This window comes from Natator depressus, chromosome 11, assembly GCF_965152275.1.
Source record: "Natator depressus isolate rNatDep1 chromosome 11, rNatDep2.hap1, whole genome shotgun sequence".
Lineage (NCBI taxonomy): Eukaryota > Metazoa > Chordata > Testudines > Cheloniidae > Natator > Natator depressus.
In genome coordinates, this window is record NC_134244.1 from 15,638,975 (window position 1) to 15,652,591 (window position 13,617).

The window sequence follows — 13,617 nt, forward strand, 5'->3', positions numbered from 1 at the left end:
GGTGCTTTGTTGTCCCATGAGTAGTTCCTGGAGGCACTGAACTTCAGACATATATAGTATTGCAAACTCATGATATTTGATGTTTTTCTTAAACCCCCTGCCTCCTGGATTCATGTAATTTGGTGAGAATCTCAGCTTTCATTTAAAAACAGTAAGTTTCAAGTCCTCGTAGTGGTGGGGAAAGGGTTTAAAAGGTATATAAGTGCACCCTATTGGCTCAGAAAGCAGAAAACAAATGAAACCAGCCCAATATTTTTTTAAAGGATCTCATAATTTTTAATGTGTAGAGTTGGCATTACAGTACAATACCTCCCTAGCCCAAGGCTGCTCTAATTTATGCCAGGGCCAATGTAGAACCAGCTCCAAAACTAGGGAGCTATAAGTGTGCTTCCCACATCTCCCTTTGTGCAGCTGAAAACCTCACCCATTGTTTGATTATAAGAAACCTAATTCCTTTCATTAAACTTTTTGACTGTAAAATTAACTGGAATTATAAAGTACTGATCTGCTGTTTCATATTAGTGTTTGTATGGTACTGAAGCAGGCTGGGATAAGATTTTATACCTATACTCCCGCTGAATCCCTCATGGCGATGAGATGCACATCTCAATCTGGCAATTGCTGAGAGCAAAAAATTATAAATAAGTGGTTTTCAGTGGTACCTGGAAAGTGCTACTAACCTAGCAATTAAAACATCCTTCCTGTCTTTCTCCTCCCTTCTTTTTTTGGGTGGAATGGAATATTCAGTATGATTACGGTAATACCATTGGAAACAATCTCTGCATTTGTTGTTCTTTATAGGAATGGGTATGTTTTGTTTATTTAAGCTGCATGCTGGGATGACTTGTACACCATCTTAGAATGTAGAAGGTCCCCACCTAAAACAATGAAAAACCATCTGTTAAATTTATTATTTTGATGAAATAAGTTTCATTTTATTGGTATAGTAAAATATAGTAAATGGTATGTTAACCATCTGAGTGAGAGAAGATGTCTACGAGATCTGGATATAAGAGAGCCTTTTTGAAATCACTTACCTCTGGAGGATTTCACATACTCTGTGTTTTTGCATGTATCTTATAGTTTTTATACTGGATAGCAGATTTCTATCCAATACCATAAAATTGTCTGCATATGTTAAAAAATAAATACACAAAAATTGTTGTGACACAGTTGAGGATCCTACCCCAGTAATATCCAACACAAACCTATCTTCTTCAAATGGATGAATTAGATGTAGAGCAACAACTATGATTTTATATTTAGATGGTTAGGTATGTATGTAAGTTCTGATATGTTAGTGAGAAGCAATGTGTTAACAACCCAGAGATTTGACTCCTTAAGAGAAACAGTAATTTCAGTAGCATCATGGTCTTGATCCGTGGGTCTGGCTGAGTTTCAGCCATGCCTTCTCTTCCTCCAGCTATATCATGAAATGCTTCCTATGGCAGATTGAGTCCAGGAGCTATGCAAAGGGGTTGAAATTGTAAGCCAAAATTTGGCCAAATTAGTTTTCAGATGCTGGGGTCACTATTTATAGCTACACAGAAAAAGCTGTAATTTTGGAATCAGAATACAAACTAAAGCTTGAGCCAGGATAATCAAAGCCTTAAAGCTAAAATTGATCTAATAGAGATTAAAACGTATACTACTGGAACTCCATAAAGTCAGCTGGGAGGAGTTTGTGCAGTTAATGGAGGATGCAAATCCACGTGTGCCTTTGTACTCTCTTCTATTTGATGTCATTATCCCCCTCCCACTTAAGAAAACTGAGGGTGAGAAATCTGTTTACAATATTATTAGTCTGTACCTCAGTATGTGTTAGAAACTAGATTTTGAGAGATAGGAAACAAAGAAGAAAACATGTAAAGGTACTTCTGTGAGATTCTTTCCTGTTTATTTATCACTGTTGGTGGTTCCTTGATGTTAAAAGACACATCCTTGTGCTTTGGGCTTTGATTATACTATATTGTTCCCAGGAAACCGGGAAGATTGTTTTTGGAGGTGTGACAGTGCGCACTTACCTCTCGTGAGCGCCTCCTGTCAGATGGGTGAAAACCAGCACTCTCTCTGCTCCTGGCTCCTTCTGTCGGCTGTTAACCTCATCAGGTGGGTCTTTAGTGGCTCAACCCTCCAGCCAAGTCACACGTGGTCAATATGTGAACGAACAAACCCCTTCTGGGGTAGCAAAGGTCCAATAGAGCCTGACCCTGTTGCCCCTGTTATGATCTTTAGCCCTGTCCTCAGCCTCTTCTAGGCTAGCTTTAAATCTGTGCCTGCCCTGGTGTAGAACAGTGCCCCCAGGGCTTTTTCCCTGGAGACTCTTTAAGACTTCACTTGGGCCTCTAAACAAGCCTTATCCCCTTCTCATGGCTTAGGCCACCCTACCAGTGGGGAGACCCAGGCCCACCCACTGCCCCGAGTCCCAGCCCAGAGACCCTATAAGCAGGAGCCATCTGCTGCTTCCCGTAATTCTGTTGCTGCTGCTATTCCCTGGGCCACTTCCCACATAGCCCCCTCCGCTTCACCCTTCTGTCTGGGCTGAAGGTCTTCCTCACAGAATGCCAGTGTCACCAGAACCCATCTTCTGCTTCTCCCTTGAGCTCCAGAAACCACCAAATATTCCCAAAAGATACCAGATTCACTCTTTTTTTTTTTTGAGGAGTAAACTATTACTTTTTATTTCCAAATATGACTGTGCTAAGACCATACAATTTAGAATCCCAGGGCTTTGGTTTGTTTCTCTTGCTTTTTTGGCTACACTCCAGAGTGCCAACTTCAGAGAGAAACTAGACTAACATGTACTTTTTATCCTCATAGTGACATAAAATAATTATAACATTCCACAGCTTGTATCAAAGTCTAGCTGCCCATGGGGGCCTTATCTTCTACAAAGAGATTCATTTTAAAAATCCAGTGGCATATCAAACAGAGCAGGGTTTTTTTTATTTATTGTTTTAAGTATTGACTCTCAAAGCTCATGTCCGCAAGACAAATAAAAATAATAATTAATGGGTTTTTTTAATATAATTTATAAAGGAAAACAAGTCAGAGAAAAATTAGTGTTGTTTTATCTAGGATCTTTCACTTTGCTGTGGCAGTGGTACTGTGAAAGAAGAGAATAGCTGACATTTATGAAAAATATAACCTCTAATGATACATTTTATGGTTTATGATTTTAGGCTCTCATCCTTGAGTATGCATAATGTTTTGGATCATCGTTGTTTTGACATCAAAACAAGATTGATATGAGATTTTATGTATGGTATTTTGTCACCTCTAGAGTGCAACATTAAAATAGGATCAATTCAAACATTTGCCAATGTACTTTATTATCCCTTGGGTAATGAATATCTGGATAACTGGGAACTCAGAATCTTTGATATTAAGATTTATGAATTGGATAAAATTACCCTCTGCAACATGAATTTCTGTGAGGTTGGGATTTTCTTATATGCTAACAGTATCAGAATTTATGACGTATATAAAACATTTAAACTGAGAACAATGCTTTTGCACATTGTGAATTTAATATAAAAACTCTGTTCCTCATATGCTGGTATTGAGTCCAATGTAGAAAAATCCTAAAAATAAACTCTGGGCCAACTTCTGCTCTGCTACACCTCTTCAGGTCTATTGAAGTAGAACTCCCTGACCTCTCTCAGTTCACCAAGCCATCATCTCATTTAGATCCATTTCATTTTTTCCAGGGCCAGTAACCTTCTTTTATGAGCAAGCCTCTCTGTGTCTTGTGGCCAATGCTGAATTTTCAAAAGATGATTGCATCTTTCTCAAGTCTAAACCTAAAACTGGTATATTCTTGTCAACCACTTTTATGCCCCAGGAGTGACATCCTAGCTGCCTTTAAGTTACGGGCAAAACTCCCATTGACTTCAGTGGTACCAGAAATTCAAGGACTCTTCTACTCTCTCCATTCCTTTCCTTTCCTTTTAATTTAAATATCTTGACTAGTCATAACTAGTGGCCAAATGGAGCAGTTGAATACTAAATAATTAGAGGCTTGGCTTTTTTAAGGCAGTCAGCATCCACAGCTCACAATGATTTCAGTGACAGTTGTGAGTGCACCGCAACTTTAAATATGAGGCCATAAACCAGTAAAAGGAGTCCACAGAACATACATAAAAAGGCTTCCTAGGATCTTTCCACACATGGTAGCTCCTTCTTTGCAGATCTGACAAATAATTTAAAAAAAAATTAATTGCAAAATATCACAATATATAAAATAATTCAACTAATATTAAGTAGTTGACTCTAGTGCTGACTCGGTACATATTTGCTACCTGACATGTCTTGACTATAGCATCCTATGTGCTGCAATTTTAATGTCGCAGTCAGCAACCCTGAGGACACTATTTTTCCTCCCACCTTTTCACCCAGAAGTCATGCCAGTTAGCCACGGAGTCATTAGTTACATCTGTCCCACTGCTTTTCCCTGGTACACTGCCCCAATAAAAGTTAACAGACCTCCAGGAAAAGAATCAGGGAGTAGATTCGCCTTTGGCAAGATTTCAGGAACAGTAGGGGAATTAAAATGATTTTCATTTGTAAATCATGTTTATGCTGTGGAGAACTCCCACAACCAGGCCGATGACAACTGAGATTTAAGCTAAGATAGCTTTCCGCTTCTGAACTTTCAGTGCCACGTACGGTGGTGGATGTGATGTGGAAGGTTCTTTAAGAATAGGTATTGTGGGTGATCTATGGAGAAGGTGCACTCACTCCCACGTTTTATGACAGTCATATCTGCTGCTCGCCAATACACAGGTTTTTAGGTATTTGTGTGTACGCGTATTTAAGAAAAAATAAACACACAGGCTGTCTCAGGCCTGCTGATTTCTTTCTGAAACAGCTGGCTGGGCTCAAAGCCTGTGCAGGCTACAGAAACTATCTTCCAGGTGTATCTGTGCTGCAGAAGCCAAGATATACTTTTAATTGGCTAGGGGTTCTATTCTGTGTTGCACATATTATATCTCATTATGCAAAAGTTTCCTATTGTGTGTCTTGCCACACTATCCGCCAGGGCCTAGATTAGGGCCCTAACATCTTTTGGCTCTCTCTGGAAATGGCCAATTAGGCTTGCACTTTGCGATTTTGTCTCACAGTCCCATGTCTCACATAGTTTATCAGGTTTTATTATCTTCATACACGTTAAGATGCCCATTTTTAACAGTAAGCATAGACCTGTATCCAAAACATAAGCCAGTCCTGAGCCTTTACTATAATAATTAATAATCTTTATCTGCAGCTGTCTGTGTTCTCTTGTTTCAGCTTTAATAAGACAGAATTACTGATATACTCTCCTGGGAACAATGATTCTTCTTGCTTTATTTCTAGCTTTGACAAAACCAGGAAGTTTATTGCAAGATTTCTTGCAAGGTTGATCTCATGCAATTTCCAGTTGAAAAGATACATCTAAACTACTGAATGCTCAGCTAAACTGAATTTCTTCATTATCATTAATCTTCAGATTCTCAGAGGATTGTCTGTTGTGCAGATCATCCGACTTCGTGTTCTGATTCTAATTTCCTTTCCAGGTTGTGACACAGATTTCCTGCATCTTGGGCAAATAAAATAAATATTGAGTTTGTGTCGCTATCTCTGAAATGTACACAACAGTTTAAAAATTCTTTAAAATCTTTGAAGGGAAGGCTGAGAAGGAACTGTCAAATATTATGGTAATGTAACCCTTCTGCCAGCTGGAGTGGGCAGCAAGAAGGGCTGGGTTCAATATCTGGGAAGTGTCCTTTGCTGCAGGTTCTTGAATCCAACACGCACATTTCTGTAGTGTGCCCTCCCTCCCTTAACACCTCACTCACAGTTGTTGTGTGTGGTCAGCATAGACCCAGAGTTCACAGGTACATCTGTGTGAATTCTCCTCCTGCCATGAGGGGGAGAGAGTAAACACCACCATGCTCGCTCCACTGTCTAAGCTCCTGCCAACTGCCAAGTCTCATACTGATTTTAGCTCTGTGCAGGAAACAGTCCTGATGCAAGTGATTTCAGCTCTCAGTGATTTCCAGCTCTGGACAGGCAGGGCAGAAACGCAGTCCTACCACAACTAGCTTCAGCTCTGATTTAGTAATTAAAATAACAAAGTGTCTTCTAATGAAGCCTATTTAGCTCTATTCTTTGAACAGTGGGGAGAAACAAGCTAAACCACTCTAGGAAAAGCCTTTGAGACATACAGCCCCTAACTGAGATGTCTATCCCCAACTTTCACAGAGCTCTGACATTTGAGCCCCTGCTTAACAAGGTTCTTTCAACTGAGGGTGACCCCCATCATGTGGGACAGGTTAAGCACAGTCCTGCTTTCCTGTATTCCTACAATAATTACAACGTTGGTAACCATATTTTACCCCTGCATTCAGTACTAAGGTCATTTGTACCCAACACCAGCCAAAGTTGATCACTTCGACAAAGTTTTATCTGATGAATATGTAAACAGAGCAGGAGCAAACTGTATTTACATAAACACACCCATAGTCTCTTCTCTTCCCAGTTATCTGTCAGGGAAGCATACATTCAGACCCTGCTTATATCAATACTGACCATAACTTCACTTTTCCCTTCCTTTGTCATCCACCTGTTTATTTCCTGGGACTACATTTTATAAAGCAACTCTTGACATGAGTTTGCAATTGAGGATGGCAGTGAAAAAAGTGTCAATGCAGTTTTGGGCTACATACCCAGAGGAACTGATCCATGTCACACAAAGATAACAGTTGCTCTGTTATGACCACATCTTCTTAGCATATGGGCAATGTGCTTCAGGTGGGACATGATCAGGATTTATCACTCAATTTGGTCCATGGGTTTGATCATTAGCTTCCCTGCCCCAGGCTGGGTACTGACAGGGAGTACAATGTGAATGCTTATCCATGCCCTCCCCCCCGTGATCACATAAGGAACTGGATTTCCTTGCAACAAGATAAATGTGATATGTGGGGTTATAAAAGAATGGGTTGATATTAAGAAAGAGAAAGTCTAGACTGACTGCTTAGCACGCATGTCATTCTATAAATAATATGTAATAAGCTAATATTCCCTTCAACAATGTGGATTGAGATCTAATAAAGGAAGTAACGGAAGACCTACAGGTTGGGACTCTTACAACTTGAGTGGGCAAAATGCACTGTGGGGAGCACTATTGCATTAGGAGAATGATATCATAGGTCTTTTCCATCGCTAACATCTATGATTTTCCTACCTCTAGTTGCTCCTCTTTCAAAGTGAAATGTGTCTTTAAAGAATTCCTTGTTGAGCCCACTTCCTGACTTCCTTTCAGAGACATTACAGTAAGGGACATACCAAAGGAAGAGCTTTCATTTGATCCTGAGAGTAGGCACTTAATTTATGTAAAAGAAATGTTAAATATGTGGTTTTAAAGAGTGATGAAAGATAGCTGGGAGATGTACTTTCAACCCAGAACATTGTTACACTGTGAGTTATTAAAGGGAGTAGAGAACAGTAATTGGAAATGACTGATTACAAATAGAGTTCAATATGGAGGGGAAGGGGAGTTTATCACTTGACAAGTGCTTTGACAGGTTTCACAGAGCAAAAAAAGGTTGCATTAGCATTTGACAGTCTAGATAGTTTGTCTTTCCTGGTGATAAGAACACATGTAATTAAGGAAAATGTATTATTGTATTTTGTCAGACATCTAAATAATAACAACCGCCCACAGACAATTCCTTCTCTTGGATCTGTTTTAATTTAAAGTAAATGCAGTTTTAGCCCCTTAAAAAAAGACAAACAGCCCGCATACTGTAACTTGTAAATTACCTGAAAACAAATATCAGTATGAAATAACTTTTTTTCAGCCCAGGATAAGGAGCATTTCCATCTTGAAATACCTACATATTGTGAAAAGCAATGGATGTCCGCTGTTTGTTATAAATCACAACAAAAAGAGGAAGGTTCAGCTTGTGGTTAAGGCATTGGGTTGGGATTCAGGAGATCTGGACTCAATTCAGTGTTCTTTCACAGACTTCTCTTGTGAATTTAGGTAAGTCACACAGACCCCCACCAATACCCACTGAAGTCAATGGGTGCTCCATCAGGCTGTTAATCTCTCTTTGCCTCAGTTTATCATCTGTAAAATGTGATTCCCCCCCCCACTCTTTGGTTGTCACATCCATTTTGGACTCTAAGCACTTGGGGAAGGGGCTGTCTCTTACTATATGCATGTACAGCACCTAGTACAACAGAACCTCAATCTCAGTTGGATCCTCTAGGCACTTCAGCAATACAAATAATAGTAATAAAAAAGTCATTGTTCTGTGTTAGCCTATCTCCCAGGGGTGAGTTTCACCAAATCTGAATCAATAGCAGCTTACTGATTGTTCAAAAACTATTTTTAATGATTGTTGCTTTGTATATTTGCTATTCTTATTCCACCAGTAGCAACTGTTTGGTTACCTAAGTCATCACATGATATTCTCTCTGCTTCCTGAACCCACAGGGTTTTCAAGATGGCTGCATGAATGCTTCTGGAATTAATACATATTTCCTTCCCAGATACAAAAAAATGTGTTTGCATGAATGTTTGCAAAAGGAAAATAAATGAGGTCAAGAATGCTAAAGTGAATTCTTGATTGAGATCACATTCATACATACTTTTTCTGGAGCATTTATGTCTTGGAATTCTGAGTACATTTTTGAACCTACTATAAAAACAGAGTGAAATGGTACAGAACCTAGGAAAGGGCAAAAAAGTTTCTAAAATAATGAGAGAGAAAGATCTACCAAGAGAGATTATTTTTCCTTCTTAAACATACAGATTAGAGAAAAAAATGCATTATGGGAAGATATTTTAAAAGGGGAAGAAGTTACAGAAAGTTGTTTGAGCTACTAGTATAGTAAACTATAATATAACAAAGAGTAATGTCCTGAAATTAAGGGAAAGTAAATTTTTTAACTATGGTAGATGTGATGAAAAAAATGTCCCAGGGTGTAGCTAGGTCAGTTAGGGGTGTAATAATTTGTCAAGAAAGGTAATTAAGGCACCAGCTCTAGAGGTAAGCAAAAGCAGTGTAGAGAAGCCTTTAGGAAATTAAAGCAACTCCTGCACTAATACCACAGGAGATGAATTAGTTGACTTCAGAGGAGGCCTTTTCCAGATTGACATCACAATAAAGCTTAGCAATTAGGCATTCTCCCACTCATTATAAAATGCAAACATTTCTATGAAGGAGTTGTTAAAAGAGAACAAAGCAGATGATGAGACAAATCCTGCTGGCTTAGGCCCTGATCCAAAGCCCACTGAAGTCAATGTAAAGACTGCCGTTGATTTAAATGGACTTTAGATCTGGCCCATAGTCCCACCAGCTGCAAGGAGAATGTTTACACGTGTAAGGATGCTGGGATTTGGCCCATTGTCTCCTGATCCCCTATGGCCAACAGCTTTCAAACACAGGTATGTTTCTTTGAACATTCACTTTTGTTTTAAACAATTAAGGAGACGTAGAATAAGGAGATTTCACCCTCCCCTGGGAGAAGCTTGTGCAAGGGCCTGTCATGGTGTTGTTCAAGGGAATGCACAGATTGCAGTTAATGTATCCCGGGGACACAGCACACACCATTGTGTTGGGAAGTAATAAGCATACTGCACCACCCCATCAGCAGAGTGAATGCTGCAGATTCCCCCTATCTCACCTAGGCAGGGCTTGTACCTAAAAGACATAAGCCCTCCCCTCCCTCATGGAGGAGGAGAGGTTGGGCTCTAGAGCAGTGCCACTCAAAGTGGTGGCCCGCGGACCGCTGCCGATCTGCGTGCACATTGGAAAAAAAAATTGCCGGTCCCCCACATCAGATAGCTTGAGAAGCACTGCTGTAGAACACCCTTCACTCGGGCCAGGGGCTAAAGTAAGAGGAAGGATCGTTTCATGGCTAAGGCACTAGCTGGGTCTCAGGAGACCTGGATTCACTTTCCAGCTCTGCTACAGACTTCCTGTGTGACCCTGGGCAAATCATTTGATCTCTCTGAGCCCCAGTTCCCCATCTGTAAAATGGGGATATTAATACCACCTTTCTCCCACCCTTTGATTTCCTTGTCTATTTAGCATGTAAGTTCTTTAGGGCTGGGACTGTCTCTTGCCATGCGTATGTACAATGCCTAGCACAATGGAGCCCCACATTTGGTTAGGCTATACTATCATTATTAATAATAATAAATGCCACAGTTTGGTTCTAAATCATGAGTACTAATTAGCTCCAGAATTATTTCAATAAAAGTGAAAAATTATTGAAGACACTACCCTCCGCCAACATCCTTTTGCTTTGTTTGCTCCTTTTTCTCATTGTACATTTCTGAATAGGGCATAGAAAAGAAGGAAAAACTAGAGAAAGCAAAGATGGAGAACAGAGGACAGCAGTTCCACAAAGAAGCAAAAGAAGCGTCATCTGGTGCACATCATGCAGCACTGGGGAAAGCTGTAAATCACATAAAGGATGGAAACAATTAATCAGCACAAATTAATGGCCTCCTTCATATTTCTCCATGTATAAGCAGCAGTACCAGTGTGTGCAGCTGATTAGTACTAGTTCACACCAGAAAGTAGATGTGCCCACAAGGAAAGAGGCCAACATAGCATGCTTACCCTATAGCACACAAAGAGCTTGTTCCAGTACCCACTGAAGTTATCATGCATCTTTCCACTGACTTCAGTGAGCATTGACGATCAGGCCTGTAGAACTGAACCCACAGGAAGTGCAAACTAAAGAAGGCACAGGCCTCTTGAAATTATGTACAGTGTAATGGAAATCAGTGGAGTATTCACAATTGTAAGAAGAGTGACAGATAACATTTATCATCTGACCCATTTGCCCAGGCCTGCAGGGAACATTTTCTAGGCTTCTGTCACTGCAAGAACTGCATTTTCTGTAATAGTCTCTGCCCAGCATAGTGTGCTTTGCTTCTGTGCCTTACGTGCAACTGTTGTCCTTCCACTCATTCCTTCTGCATTCACATTGCCTGTGATAAATAAAGTTGGGGGGATAGCTCCCTTTGATGGACACCCAGCCAGCCAGTTAGCTGTAAAATCCCTCTTGGTAGCTGTTCTCTGCTTGCTTTACCTGTAAAGGGTAAAAGAAAGGTAAAAGAAAAGGGTTGGGTACCTGGTCAAAAGAGCCAATAGGAAGGCTAGAACTTTTTTAAATGGGAAAGAAACTTTCCCTTTTTCTGTTCTCTGGGCTGCAGGGAGAGCAGCAATGCTGTAAGCAGAAATGCTGTGTAAGGTTTGAACCAGGTATGAAAAATTATCTTCCATACCTAGAAGGAATTATTTGGATAGGGAACATTTAGATAAATTTGATTAGGTTTATTCTTTATTTTAGCTTGTGGATCTCCTCTGTGCTAACCCCAGATGCTTTTGTTTGCTTGCAACCTTTAAGCTGAACCCCCAAAGAAAGCTATTTTGGGTGCTTAATTTTTGGAATTGCTCTCTTAAAATCTAGCAACAGCCTAAATTCCAGATGTATTTTCTTTCTTTTTGTTTTAATAAAATTTACCTTTTTTAAGAAGGATTTGGATTTTTGTGTCCTAAGAGGTTTGTGCATATGCTGTTTGATTAGCTGGTAGCTACAGCTAATTTCCTTTTTCTTTATCAACTCTTCCCCGGAGGGGTGGTGGTGAAAGGGCTTGAGGGTACCCCACAGGGAGGAATTCCCAAGTGTGCCTTCCTGGGTCCAAGGGTTTGGGGTTTTTTTGCGTTTGGGTAGTGGTAGCATTTACCAAGCCTAGGTCAGAGAGAAGCTGTAACCTTGGGGGTTTAATACGAACCTGAAGTGGCAAGTATTAATTTTTAAAATCCTTGTGGGCCCCCACTTCCTGCACTTGAGGAGCCAGAGTAGGGATTCAACCTTGACACTGCCCCTGTTCCATGATTCTATAGAATCTGCTTGACTGACCCTCCCAACTATGTCAGCCCAGGACTCCTTGTTCCAAATATTACAATGGGATGTACTGATTCTTCATGGCATGCCTCCATAGTTAGTGGTAGTGGTCGTTTAATTGGGTTCTGCTGTGTTTCAGTCAGCTTTTACAATGGGGCAAGAACCATCCTCACCATCAGTTCTGCCACACTCATTGTCTCTGTATTTAATACACACTCTGAGATGGATGTCTTCCTGGGAGTGTCAACAGTGCAGTTCATATGCTTGCATTTGTGCACAAAGTTGTACGCAGTGTTTATGCAAAGATACTTTTTTATACAATGGATTGATAAGATCTTTTAATTCAAAATCAGTATAGTCTGTATTTCAATAGAGATACAGTGGAGTGAATAGGAAAAGAGAATGTATAGAGAGAAAGAGAAGTATCTTATTTACTTCTTACAAGTTTTTTCTACTATAATACATATCTCAGAAATCCAGAGGTCATTTATTGTGAATGTAATGAACACATTCATATCCACCCAGGGTAATAAATATTGCAAATTAAGTTGAATAATGACTATACTGTCTATTTTGTTTCTACATGAGAGACACACATGGGACTTAATGTAAGTCAGTATTTATAATGCAATATCTGGCATAAGTCTCATTCAAAGATGGAATTGCAGAAATGTCATAAACACATTAATTTACCGTTACTGCCTGAGGAAAAATAAAATAATAAAAAATGCACACAACCAATGTGCACAGCATTTATAATGGGCATTTTAATAATGAACCTCTTTTCTTTCCTTTTATGACTTTACTCTTTTTTTTTTTTGTAGGAAGGGCTTGGGATCTTAGAAGGCAAAGGCAGAAAGGAAATGAGGTACAGCAGTTACCTTGAAAGGTGCCATTTGACATGATTTTAACTGGATTGATTTCTTCAGATATATCTTACGTTGGATGAATCTTGAAAAATATTTCTATAAAGAACAACTGTAGAGTCAAAAATAGCATCACATCTTGCTGTGGCTGAGAAGAATGGAAGGGGGGGAACAGTCTCTGCCAGAAACAAGAATCTAGTAATCCTATTCTCAAATGAGTTTCAGGCTGCTGACATGTAACTCAATGTACCCAACTCAGCTTCCAAGATTTGTGGTGACATAAATGGAGCACATAAAAGCATAGCTCCACTATTCAGACTAGTTGGTTGTGTTAAGTAGGTCTGTTGGAGGCTGGGTGACTTCAATTTTGCATTGGAGCAGTAGAACTGATAGAGAGAAAATGTTGTGGGCAGTGCAACTGTGAATTAAACAAATTATCAGGGGGAGGCATATAGAGGGAAGGCATTAGCTAGAGAGCTGAGGAAGACAGATGTGTGCAGAAAATCTAGGGGCCTTATTTATCCCACCAGATATGTTCATGTCACTCCCAGTCACTTCAATGGCAGCTTTGTGGGCATGCAACTAGTCAGCTAGTCAGTCCACATATGTCTTTTTCCTGTTTTTAAAAATTCCTGTGATATTCGGTGGTAAAGGTAGTGAAACCTTCATTAAGGACCACACTTAACTGGCTATTCTCTGTGTTGTGAAATCACACAAAGTATCCCCAGGATTTCCTATACACCTAATTACCACCTCCTCCAAGCTGAGGTCAGGACTGTTCCATCCTGTTGAAGAGGCCTGGTTGGCCAACCTCGGAGGTAGAGGTGTAAGGTTG